Source organism: Malania oleifera, chromosome 8 (genome assembly GCF_029873635.1).
Source record: "Malania oleifera isolate guangnan ecotype guangnan chromosome 8, ASM2987363v1, whole genome shotgun sequence".
In the NCBI taxonomy this organism is placed as follows: domain Eukaryota; kingdom Viridiplantae; phylum Streptophyta; class Magnoliopsida; order Santalales; family Ximeniaceae; genus Malania; species Malania oleifera.
This window is the reverse complement of record NC_080424.1, coordinates 21212950-21227419: the sequence shown is the minus strand read 5'-3', so window position 1 is coordinate 21227419 and position 14470 is coordinate 21212950.

Genomic DNA, 14470 nt, shown 5'->3' with positions numbered 1-14470 from the left:
TCAAATGTGATGTGAAATCTAGAAATCTCATTTTTGTGGTTATAGAATAGTTTTTTTTTTTTAAAATTTATTGTAATCCTTTTCCATTTGAATGAACAAAAGAGAACAAAGAATAAAATAATTGTGACCAATATTCATGATGCATGCTTTATTGTATTAGATTAGATCCAAAAACAATTTAAAAACCTTAACGAGTGGACAAAGTAAAAGAAAAATAAATTTTTCCATAACTAAGAGGGTAGATTGTGCAAGGATTATCAAGTTATCCAAGGTGAAAGTTTAACCATACATCAGACTATTACTGCTTTTTTGATAGAAACATTGATTGTTATTGTTAGATGTATGCATTAAAAAGTGAAAAAGAAATGGTAGTACAGATCAATGTAAGTCTAGGTGGGGGAACTAAGGGAGGATAAAACTTAAGTAAAACGATGAAAGTATGTGATGTAGAGACAAAGATAAAGATGATGTAGAGACAAACACCATTTGGACTATGATGGCTAGTTCTAAGGTTTTAGGTAAATCCAAAAGAAGATGCATGACTAGGATGCATTGAAGATAAAATGGAAAAGTTATAGGACCGGTGGCATCCCTATTAAAGTTTGAAAATGCAGAGGAAGTTTGAAAATGCAGAGGAGATAATGGGATGATATGGTTTATTAGTTTATTTAACAAAATTATAAGAACTAAGAAAATGCAAGATGAATTGAGGAAAGCACTTTTTAAACACTAATATATAAAAATAATTCAAAATTATAGTGATTATTGTAAATTTAAATTTATGAGTTATGCAATGAAACTTTTTGAAATAGTAATTGAGCAAAGACTAAGGTAAGAAATGAATTTAGAAAATTTGTTTGGCTTTGTGCCATAGTTATAGCACTAGGCTACATTTCTATTTACAAGATTAATGGAAAGTTTAGGGGAAAAGAAGAGGGATTTACACATGGTTTTTATTGTTCTAGAGATAGCCTATGATAGGATAGTTCTATGCTGTGTTCTAGAGAAGAAGGGAGAATATATTATGTACATAGGTGTTATCAAGTATATGTAGAATAAGGTAATGACTAGTGTAAGCATTGTTAGGAAAGTCTTAACAATTTATAATCATAATACGTGTACACCAAGGGTTTTCTTTGAGTCATTCATTTTTGTTTAATTATGGATGAACTACAACATATAATACAAAATGAGTTTTTGCTTTGAATCTGAAGGTTTTAGGAGAAATGAAAGCAAAAAAAAGTAAATGAAAAGTGCAACTTTACGTCATTCCAGGTGGAAGAAAAAAGAAACCACTAAACTTGGTGGTTGAAAAATTCTTAGTTACTAGGTTTTGGCACTAATATATGATGTGACTTGGAAGGAGAAATTGGAGAAGATGTGATATAGAGAACTAAAGCAAGATGGGTAACTAAAAAATGAGATATTCAGAAAGCAACAAAAAATGGGAATGTTAAGATGGACGGTTGGTATAACTGTAAAAGATTAAGTATTGAACACATTCTTGGCAAGGGAGGAGGTGGGGGTTTATTTTGAAATTTGATTTTGAAAAAAGTCCACGATATGGTGTACTAAGGTTTTTTCTTTTTTTGGTTTTTTTTTTGGGGGGGGGGGGGTTTACCAAGGTGATGGTTAAGAAGGGTTTGGTTAGTATGAAGGAATTGGACTAAAAAAGTTTGTCTTCTATAAACGTGTTTTTCATGGTGAATGGACAACATAGGGATTGGTTTAGGCTTCTTGGGCGAGGATCCCCTTTGTCCTTTTTTGTCTACCTTGTTGGTTGATGTGTTAAGAACATTGATTACTCATGCGCAAGGGCTGTGGGTGATTAGAGGTTTAAGGATAGGTGGAGAAGGGATCAAAGTGTCTGACATTTAGTTTGTAGATGATGCTTTGATTTTTTATCGAAGCTGGTGTTGAAAATTTTTAAAAGGTTCTACCTTTGCTAAGAATTTTTGATAAGATTTGGGGATCGAGAATTAACATGTCCAAGGGTGGTGTGGCTGGCATCAACATGGGTTATGGTGATTTAGAAGGGCTTGAAGCTTTAGCTAGTTGAATTTCTTTGGCTTGACGGAGGTCTTAAATTTTGATTTCAAGGGTTCAAAATTACGGAAATTTCAATGTAAATGTCAATTTCGATTTGATTTTAAAAAATGATGGAAATTAAGAGTAAACCATGGATTTTTGTTTTTGGGTCAAACATTGGAAACCATTAACTGGAATAATAATGCAAGATTTAAAACTAACATTTTATAAAAAAATGCATCAAGGATAAGAATGTAGCGTATAAGGTGCAATAGCTCCAATATAATAATCATATCAAATATAATAATCATATTAAGCATATGCAATTCATATGAAAAAAATTCATAAATGAATTAGATATTGTTTATTATATAAATATAGACAATTAAGACAAAAGGTCAAATAAAATGGTGTAGCTAGTGTTTAAGCAAAAGTCTTGTTAGAGGTTATATATGTCTTTTAGTATTATTATTGAGTGTGTTAGTATGTTAATTAGTGAGAGTTAGTAAGGTTATTATTGTCATTAGAATGTATTTAAATTTGTATTATAAATAGAGGGAGAGACCTATCTTCAAGTTAGGTCATTCATTTTTAATCAAATCTTAACATGGTATCAGAGCATGATCCTAGTTTAAACCCTATTTCCCTCAGCTGTTGCCAGAAAACACCATTCCCGCGGCTGTTCTTCCTTAATCGACCTCCATCCCATACTAAATCACAAAACCAACCATATACCCATAATCAGACCCCCCCGACGACCCACCCCACAAAACCCTATCGCCGGAGGGCCCTCCACGCGCTGGCCAAATGCCGGCAGGGCCGACCCCACGTGCCGGTGTGTGAGTGTTCTACTGGCCACTTTTTTTTTTCCTTCTGCCATGCTTTGATTCCTTATATAGACTATATTATCAAGCTGTTAGGTCAGTTTTTTTTTTTGCTTAAAAATTCAACCTTTTTTCGACCATGCACTTGCAGTATTCTGTTAATTTCTGTTCAGGGTTCGTGAAGGCTTCCTTGTGAGTTTTTTTGGAGCCGTGGCAGCATTCGTATGTTCAGTTGTGAGGCTGTGGCAGTGCTATATCCATCGGTGAGTTGTTCACCTTGTCCGTGGTTGTGTCGGTGCTTCACATGGTTTTTGATTGTTTCGATTATTGATTGTTCTTGTTTTTGGTGTGGTTGCTGATTTGTGAGTGCTATGGCTCCGCTATATTTATCGGTGAGGTGTTCACCTCGTCCGTCGTTGTGTCGGTGCTTCACATAGTTTGTGATTGTCCCGATTAGTTTTAATTGTTCTTCTTGTTTTTGGTGTGATTGCTGATTTGTGAATGTTGGGATGGAATCTATGAATACCCAAAATTTGTTTCCTACATCGCTGCTGCAAATAACAACTCAAAAGTTGGATGGAAAGAACTATGTTCAATGGTCTAAAGCTGTTCGAATTTATTTAGCAGGATTAGGAAAATCTGACTACTTGCTCCAATTTGATTCTTCTGGTGGGAAGAGAAAAGATGTGTGGGTTTAGGAAGATGCCTTTATTCTTTCCATTTTATGGAATTCGATGGAGTCATAGATTGCACATATGTGTATGCATCTAGATATGTGCAAGGAGATTTGGGATTATGTCAAACTTCTATACTCAGTAACATTACACGTATGTATGATTTATCCCAGGAGTACTTTTCAGTTTCAACAAAGAGATAGGAGCATTGTAGATTATTTTGGAGAAATGAAGCGTATTCATGAGGAGCTTAATATCGTGCATCCTATAGCTGTCGACGTTTGTGAGATGCAGAAATAGAGGGAGCAGATGACAATTCTTCATGTTCTAGCAAGCTTGAGACTTGACTTTGAGGCTGTTCGGTCCTAGATACTTAGTAGTGCCGAGCTACCATCCTTTCTTGATGTTTATTCTCGTGTCCTTCGTGCTTCCTTTAGCACGCATTCTCCTGCTCTTGCATCTGACTCTGAGAGGACAGCCTTTGCTATGCAGAGTGATTCTAGTTCTTTACCAAACAACTGCAAAAGTTATCACAGTGATTCGAGTAGTCGTAGTGGTAGAGATGGACAAGGCAGAGGTACTCCTTGCAAGTGCACTCATTGTGGGCAGAATAATCTTAGTATTGGGCAGTGTTGGGATCTTCACGGCAGACCTTCAAGTGTTGCCAATGCAGCCATCACTGACTTCATGCCTTCGAGGGCAGCCAATGCATCCTTCACTGACTCCTCACCTTTGGGGATGAGTGGGGGGCAACGCACTATCTCTATGTTAGAGGATGAGTATTCCAAGTTCCAGCAGTGTCAAGCAGCACAACAAGCTTCTCTTCCCATTGCATCTCTTGCCCAAACAAGTAATCACACAGTATGCTTGTCATCAAGTACTTCTCATCCTAGTCTATGGGTCATAGACTCTGCTGCCACTAATCATATCACAGGCATATGTAGCTTTTTCCCCACTCTTCAATATCCTGCAAATTTACCTTGTGTTGCCCTTGTTGATGGATCCACTACTGCAGTCAAGGGAATTGGGACTGTAAATCCCTCTTTTTCTATTTATCGTCCTTCGGTTTTATATATTCCCAGATTTCCTTCCAATCTTATGTCCGTCAGCACAATTACTAAATCCATGAATTGTTTAGTGACATTCTTCCCCGATTTTGTGGTTATTTAGGATTTGAAGACGAGGAAGACGATTGGAGGAGGACGTAAAGCTGGTGGGCTCTATCACTTTGAGCCGCTATCTCCTTCTACTGCCTGCACTACTGCTGCCACACATTTCTAAATTCATTGTCGCTTGGGTCATCCTTCATTGGAAAAGTTAAAATGTCTTGTTCCTAGTTTGAGTTCTATGCCTAGTCTTGATTGTGAGCCTTGTCAGTTGGGAAAGCACCATCGTGTTTCTTTCGCTTCCCGGGTCAATAAACGGGCTGCAAACCCTTTTATTCTAGTTCATTCAACTATATTAGGTCCTAGTAGGGTTGTGTCCAAGTTGGGTTTCCAGTGTTTTGTAACTTTTGTGGATTATTATTCAAGAATGGCTTGGTTATATTTAATAAAAGATCATTTTGAATTATTTCATGTATGTTGTGCCTTTTGTTTTGAAATAAAGAATCAATTTGGTTTGCTAGTTCGAATACTTCGAAGTGACAATGCTAAAGAGTTTTTCAGTGCACAAGTCACTACTTGTATGACTTAGTTTCGTGTTGTTCATTAATCATCTTGTACCCACACTCCTCAACAAAATGGGGTTGCAGAGCGGAAAAATAAACATCTTCTTGAAATCACTTGCACTTTACTTTATCAAATGCATGTGCCTGAAGTGTTTTGGAGTGATGTTGTACTTACTGCTTGTTATCTCATCAACATAATGCCATCCTTTGTTCTTAGTGGTGAAATTCCCTACTCCATTCTCTTTCCTAATTCACCTTTATTTTCTCTTCGTCCTCGTATATTTGGGCGCGTCCTTTGTTCATCAACTAACTCTTGAGGTGGATAAGTTGGATCCTTATGCTATAAAATGTGTCTTTTTGGGCTATTTGTATACTCAAAAGGGATGTCATTGTTATAGTCTTGTGCTGCATTGCTTCTTTGTTTCAGCCAATGTTACCTTCTTTGAGTCTACACTTTACTACACCCAGTCACTGAGCACTTCTGAGCTCAATGAGTCTCTTCCTTTACCTAATCTTTGAGATTCTACGTTGCTGTCCTTGCCCAACCAATTGTCTGAGTTTCCATGTAGTTCGAGTCCTTCTCATCGCCTTGATCATCGTAATTTGCAGTGTATTCACGACGATGACTTCAAGGAAGAGAGTCCCCTCTAGTTTCTACTACCACACCTTTGGTTTCCTCGTTTGGTGATTATATAAAAAAACATAATTGGAAATGATGTTGATCCTCTTATTGTTGTTTGGAAAGGTAAACACACATGTACTCAACACCCCATTTCCAATTATGTTTTTTTATGACTCATTATCACCCTCCTATTATTGTTTTGTCACTGCTTTATCATCTACCATCTTTCCTAAATTTGGTTCTGAAGCCTTAGCCCATTCAGGGTGGTTCAGGGTGGAGGGATGCTATGGTTGAAGAGATAATGCTTTACATGACAATGGTACTTGGGATTTCGTATCTTTTCCTCTTGACAAGTTTGTGGTTGGTTGTCACTGGGTTTACATTGTGGAAGTCAACTTTGATGGTTCCGTGGCTCGTCTAAAGGCCCGTCTTGTTGCTAAGGGATACACTTGAGGCGTATGGTCTGCATTGTTCCGATACTTTTTCTTCGGTTGCCAAACTTACATCAGTACGCCCATTCATCTCCTTGGCTACTACTTGTCACTGGCCTTTGCATCAGTTAGATGTAAAAAATGCTTTCTTGCATGGTGACCTTGAGGAAGAGGTTTATATGGAGCAACTACCCGAGTTTGTTGCCCAGGGGGGATCGGGCTTAGTATGTTGGTTCAAGAAGGCTTTATATGATTTAATACAGTCTCCCAGAGCATGGATCATTTCAGTGCTGTAGTACTTGAGTTTGGTCTTCGGCGGTGTGCTATGGACCATTTCATGTTTTACTGTCATGCTTCATCGGGTAGGATCCTTCTTGTTGTTTATGTGGATGATATTGTTATTACAGGTGATGATGATAAAGGTATTCAAAGTCTCAAACTTTTTCTAATGACTAAGTTTCAAACCAAAGATTTGGGACCATTGAAATATTTCTTGGGTATAGAAGTATCAAAATCTTGTATCGGAACTGTTGTGTCACAAAGGAAGTATGTTCTTGATCTGTTAGATAAAACCGGATTGTTGGGATCTAAACTTATTGATACACCCATGGATCCTAACAGTAAGTTAATGCCGAATATGGGTGATTTGCTATGTAATCCTGGACAATACTGGAGATTCGTTGGAAAGTTGAATTATCTCACAGTTACTCGGCCATATATATCTTTTGAAACAAGTGTTGTGAGTCAATTTCTATATTCTCCGAAAACAAGTCATTGGGAGGTAGTAATTTGCATCTTTAGATATCTCAAAGGTGCACTTGGGAGAGGTCTTTTATATTGTGATTAGGGTCACACTTATATCCATAGATATACAGATGCAGATTGGGTTGGATTGCCTTCCGATCAGAGATCCATCACTAGGTATCGTATCTTGGTTGGTGGTAATTTGGTTTCTTAGAAGAGTAAGAAATAAACTGTGGGGGCAAGGTCAAGTGCTGAATTAGAATATAGAGCTATGGCTCACCATACTTGTGAACTTGTCTAGTTGAAGAACATGTTGGAAGAATTGGGTTTTCGCATTCTCAGCGTATGAAGTTGCTCTTCATATTGCCTCCAACCTGGTCTTTCATAAGTGGATGAAGCACATTGAGGTTGATTGCCACTTTGTTCAGGAGAAATTTGTGCAGAAGCTCATTACAACTGCTTAATGTGAAGTCGGATATGCAACTTGCTGATTTGTTTACCAAAGCGTTTTTTGGGGGGGGGGGGGGGGGGTGCTCATGTTAGATTCTTTTGTAACAAGTTAGGAGCTTATGAAATTTATGCTCTAGCTTGAGGGGGAGTGTTATAAGTTATATATGTCTTTTAGTGTTATTATTATTATTATTATTTAGTGCGTGAGTATGTTAATTAGTGAGAGTTAGTAAGGGTATTATTGTCATTAGAATGTATTTAAATTTTTATTATAAATAGAGGGAGAGACCTATTGTCAAGTTAGGTCATTCATTTTTAATCAAACCTTAACAAGTCTAAAAGCTATTTATACCCTTTTTATGATAATCTTTTGTTTCAATAAAAAAAAAAAAAAAAAAAAAATTCAATCTGAGTTTTGAATCTCAATTTGAATTAAAGGAAATTTTATTCTATAGCTGTAATATCAACGAAAATTTCACAAAGTAGAAGTTGATAACCATTTCAACTTTGAGGGTGGTGGAAAGCGAAAATTTCGGTGGAAATTTTGACAATTTTGTGGAAATTTAAGACCAAGAACTTTGTTTTACTTGGGTTTTTCTTTAGAAGGTAATCCTAATTTCATTGCTTTTGGGATCTGGTTGTTGAGACTTGCGAGAGTAGAGAGAAGGTTGGAGGCGTGGAAGGGGGCGTACTTGTCCTTAGAGGGTTGTATTACTTTAATTAGTGCTTCCTTTTCTAATATTCTACTTTATTTTTTTAATCCCTTTTTAGGGTTACGTAGGTATTGCTAGGGGTTTGGAGAGGCTTAGAAGAGAATTTTTATGGTCTGATACGGGTTATAACAAGAAGGATCATCTTGTTAATTGGAATATGCTTAATAGGCTTAATTGGAATGGTGTTTGGAACTTCATAATTTGGTATCTAAAATCATCTCTCTAGGTGGGAACTGGTTATGGAGGTTTCCTTTGGAGGTTAACTCCCTTTGACATGAGGTTATGAGAAGTAAGGTGTCCATCGGAGTGGGTGGGATGTTAGAGGTAGTGGCAATGTTTCTCATGTGAGTCCCTAGAAGTTTGATTCCTAGGTTGCTAATTTGGTTTGGTTTGGAATGATCTACTTGTGCTATTTATTTCTTTATCATTAAGTTTAACTTTGTCTCCAATATTCCTCTTACCATTACTGAAATTACATTTCATATATTCTGCCTTATTTCTACTTATCCTAAAGCCTTTAGATTCCAAAGCTTCTTTCCATAATTCTAACTCAGCCTCTACTCCGCCCCTAGTTTCATCAATTAATACAATATCATTTGCAAACAACATACACCATGGAACCTCATTTTGAATACTCTTAGTCACTTGGTCCATTACTAAAGCAAAAAGATAAAGGCTCAAGTAGATCCTTGTTGTACACCTATGGTGATTGGAAATTCTCTAGTTTCTCTATCTATATCCTTACACTGGTCATTACTCCATTTTACATATCCTTAATGACATCGGTATGCCTACTACATACACCCTTTTTTTTTTTTTCTAAAGCCCACCATAGAACTTCCCTAGGTATACTATCATATGCTTTCTCTAGGTCAATAAATACCATATGTAAGTCCCTCTTCTTTTCCCTAAATTTTTCCATTAATCTTCTTAAAAGATATATAGCTTTTGTGGTAGATCTCTTGGGCATAAAACCAAATTGATTTTGTGAAACCTTCATTTCTAATCTTAATCTTTGTTCAACTACCCTTTCCCATAGTTTCATTGTATGACTCATAAGTATAATTTCATGATAGTTATTACAATTTTGAATATCTCCTTTATTTTTATATATAGGTATTAAAGTGCTTTTCGTCCATTCATTTGGCATTTTCTTAGTTTTAATAATTGTATTAAATAAATTAGTTAACAATATAATTCCGTTATCACCTAAGCATTTCCAAACTTCAATTGGGATGTTATCCAGTCCTATAGCTTTTCCATTTTTCATCTTTTTTAACACAAACTTAACTTCGTTAACTTTAATTTTGCAAATGAATCTCACATTTTTAGTCTTTTCTTCATTTGTCAATTCTAAGTATAAGTCTTCTATTTAGTTTTCGTCAAACAAATTACTAAACTAACTTTGCCATCTTTCATTTATGTCTGTCTTTAATCAAGATAATATTATCCTCACTTTTTATACATTTTACATTTCCTAAATCCTTACTCTTCCTTTCTCTAGCTTTAGCAAGTTTAAATATATCTCTTTCCCCTTCTTTTGTATATAATCTATCATACAAACTATTAAATGATTTGTATTTTGCTTGATTAACGGTCTTTCTTGCATTTTTTCTCACCTCCTTATACTTTTCAAAGTTATCCATGTTTCTAAATTTTTGTCACGTTTTATACCAAATTCTTTGTCTTCACGGTTTTTTGGACATCTTTATCCCACCACCACCTTTCTTTGCTATTCGAGAATCTTCCCTTTGATTCATCTAAAATCTCTTTTGATATCTTTTTATCTTTGATCATTTTATCTTTAAATTTTATTATATTTTACCCCTTTAGGTTCCACCACCTAGGTCTCTTACACTGGTTTATTTTATTATTTTTCTTCCATTTTTTAATGCAAATATCTAACACTAAGACTTTATGTTGTGTGGTTAGGCTTTTACTTGAAATAACTTTACAATCCTTGCATGATAAACGATCTATCCTCCTAGTTTAAAAAAATCTATTTGACTTCTATTTTGTCCATTTTTAAACATTATTAAGTGTTCTTCTCTCTTCGTAAAACTAGTATTCATTATACTAAAATCATATGACATAGCAAAGTCTAAGATCATCTCCCCAGGCTCATTTTTATCTCTATATCTATATCTTCTATGGATCCTCTCATAACTTTTATTATCCCTTCCAACGTGTCCATTTATAGAGTTGGCTTTTTCCCATTCCAATAATCTTGACCTAAAATGTAGCTGCGCTTCAATCTGGATCTCCTCTAGAACTGCCCCGGACACTCCAAGACTTCTGGCAGTGGGGGGTTTGTAGCCTTTCTAACAGCCTCAGCTGTTCCCCTCTGGAGCTTTGCCAACAACCTCCTTCCAAACCACCTTCACTGCTACATCTCCCTTTGAAGCTTCTCAAACTGCTTCTCCTCTCAATTCACTGCCGTCATTGTCCTCGCCCCAACCTCATATTCATCGCTACTTACATCTACTTTGGCTCCATTTTCTCCCAACTACTGGAAGATTGAGGGTCAATAAAATAGAGAAGAAGGAATGTAAGAACGAGAAATTAGATTCAAGGTCACAAGATTTTCCATATGACAATCGGTCGTGAAAGAGGCCCAACAATGTTTCTCAGGATTAGATTTTTCAATGCATTTTGCTGGTGCAGGATGAAGAAGATGACAACCTCTTGCTTGATTGTTGGGCCCGGAAATATAATTATAATTATAATAATAATAATAATAATAATTATTATTATTATTGATAAAAATTTTAAAAAGAGAGAAAAGGCATGTGGTGTTCAAAGCTGCTACATAAGAAATTTTAACGGAGGAACATTTTCCTTGGACAGAATGGGGCACATTGCTACACTTATTTTTAGATTTAGTTTAGTGACCTAATTGCAACAATTTAATGTTTAGTGACCTGTTCTAGTCAATAGTTTAGTTAGCACGGGTGCATTTTACCCCCACAAAACTTTGACAACTTTATGCTAGTGAAGTTTTGGGACTTTGGGAGAAGCAAGAAAATGATGCTTTTATTGGACTTGTGCAGTGTATTGCATTACACATACACACACAGGCTCACACACACACACACACACACACACACACACACATATATATAATATAATTTTGACTCTGGCTTGATAGGAATGTGGGGATTTTCAATGCCAAAAAATCTGCTCACTTGTTATGAGATATTTCCTTGCTTGTTTTTGGACAGTCTTGGAATTTTTTTTGGAGATTTTGTTGTCTGATCTAGTGATCTCCTTAAGGGATTGGAAAGCTGCACTTTTATAATTTTGCTTTTAGCTGTTTGTTGGAGAATGTCTTCTTCTTCACAGTTGGTAATTTTTTGCCTTTATCTGTAATGGATTTCTTTTTCATATAAAACATAAATATAGTTTATTTGTTCCAATATTATTCCCTTTTTAAGCAATTTAATCAGTAGAGAACTGTAGTTTAATTGAGTTTAGTGGGTTCATAAAGAAAAGGGGAATAGGCTTTTTTAGTTCTTGAAAATAGTTCACATTAGAAAAGATTATTATTTTGCATGTTTTTCATGTATGGACTTCAGATGTGTATTGGGAATATTACACATTCCAAAATTATTTTTTATATCTAAATCTGTTAAAGAGAACACGTCCAGCATCTGAAACTAGGCTAGGCTATCACATCCTGCCTATCTGCGTCTTGCCACCTTCCAAAGTTAGCAGCACATGTGAATTAATTTTTACTTTTTTAATTGGGCTGACCGAATGTGTGACCTGTCTGCATCAAACTGTTTTTTTCTGTCGCATGGTTCTGCCAAACAATTTATCACGTGGTAGAGTGTTTCTGAGCCCAGGCCAGTCTTTGAGCCAGATTAGTTGTTGTTTCAGTGTCATTCTATTCAGGCTTTGGTTGGTCGTCAAAAGCCATAAATTCAATGACAAATTTGAAAAAGAGGCTCAATAATAAAGTTCATTTATTAGTGTTCTTGTGTAGTTAACTGAAAGAATTAATTGGAATATCATTTCTCAAAGTAATAATATTCAAACACATAATATAAATATTTATAACAATACAAGGTCAGGCTATGAGTCCTGAAGGTTATGGTCTATAACTTTTCAATTGATATTAAACTTTTATATTTAAGTGAAGAAGGATAAAAAAATCGATTCATTATTCTAGTAGATTAGTTAAGTTTTGAAATGACTTCAGGCACTATCATATTTAAAAATAAAGGTGTCTTGGGAGGATCCTGGGTAGACGGAGGCCTGGGTGTGTATTGCTGGGATTCTCCCGACATACACTTTTCAGGAGGTCTAATATTTTCAAAATAATATAATAATAAAAATAGATAAATAAATAATATATAATGGTGATGTCATTTAGATAATCACAGACCTTTTAAAAGTTACTAAAAAATAATTAATTAAATTTAAGGAAGCAAGGATTATCTTTCAAACAAACTTGGAGTGTATGCATGTATATGATCATATGAAGAACACTAGTGTATTTTGAGATTTGGCTGATGATAAAGGGACAAAAAATAGTAAGAAGAAAGTTAAGGATGAAAATGAAGAGCATTTTTGCTGAAGGCAAATCAATATACGTATATACATACCACATCCATATTCTCCAAGGTCGGGAAATTGAAAGCAGTATTGATGCTACTCCCTGATGATGCGCAAAAGCTTGAGAGTGTTCTATGAGATCTCACCATCATGCATCCATATCATTTCAGTATAACCTCTTTGTTTTATTGCATGATAAACCAAATCAATGCCCCCTTTTGAGTGTTAATAGACCCTCTGTTTTCTACCTTTTTAGTAAAAATTGACACTGTTTTACCTTCTTGCCCACAATATAACCAACTCCGCTGAGATACAGTACTCTGGTGATAGACCGTGATACCCAAGTTTTTTTTCACTGGAAAGTACCTCAACTGATATATTTGATGGCAATCAATACCCCCTTTCTGAGTGTTAATAGACCCTCTGTTTTCTACCTTTTTGGTAAAAAATGACACTGTTTTACCTTCTTGCCCACAATATAACAAACTCCGCTGAGATACAGTACTCTGGTGATAGACAGTGATACCCAAGTTTTTTTACTGGAAAGTACCTCATCAACTGATATATTTGATGGCAATCTGTGGACTGGAACTGTGTCTTCTTTGGTAGTGAATGCTTTTAAAGTCAAAGGGCAGCCTGGTGTACAAAGCTCCTGTGAGAATGAGGGGTCTGGTGAAGGGGCAGACCATGGTGGTTTTATAGTATGCAGCCTTACTTTACATTTTTGCAAGTCGCTGTTCCACGCTGCAAATCCATGACCTCTAGGTCATATGGCAACAACTTTACCATTGCGCCTCCCCTTCAATGAATACTTTTAAAGTAATGCTTTTAATTGTAAATGAACACAAATTCTGGGATATGATTCTTGGGTGTATTTTAAATTTTCTCTTGTAAACTTAATGCCTGCTAATCTATTCAGGAGGCAACTTTCTTTTCATGCTTTGATTGACAATGTCTTCAATGGCAAAATTGAAAAAGCGGCTCCATTATAAAGTTCATTTGTTAGTGTTAAGTAAGTATTTAAATATAATATAAATATATACTGGGATATTTTTGTAGAAGTAATACTCAATTAGCAGAACACCTTTTTGCAGGATTTTGTTTTCTTGAACTGTTGAGAGCAATGGAATAATCTCAAGTTTTTATTCTTGGAGCCAAGAATGATCGTGCAAGAAATTTACCTGTGATTGAAAAGAAAATACAGTCTCTCCATCTATCTGTCCATATTGTCTAAATGCATCAGTGTCTTTAATTGGGTTACTTGCTTTTAAGGTTTGCAAAAGTTATACTGTTAAAAACGGATAGCGGAGCAAAATATGTTATGTTTGACAATGTAGGACAATATTTCTCTCATTGGCTTCTTCCATGTTGGTTTATCCATTGCAGGGAAGAGTTGTCTGTGGCTTGTGATTTGCTCAAAGGGTAAAATGAGTCTAGCATGCCTTGTATGCCATAGCGTGGAAAGTCCGTCACACTCATTTAGGAGCTACTCCGTTTCAAGCTCCGATCATGAGGGAAGATGTTCTGTTATTGCAAGTTGTCTGGCCAGGAAAGCATCTCTGCCACCCTTCACACATTCTTCTATTGCATCATCATCAAAGGTGACTCCACAGCCCTCCATTCCAAGCAGTGGTGGAATCCCAGGCACTCCTCGGTTGGTTCGGAGCCATGCTGTGAGAAGGGACCTTGTGAGAGACTGGAATTTTGATGAAGTTGTTATAGAGCGTTAGTCTAGCAATCATGTAAAATGCCTCTGCT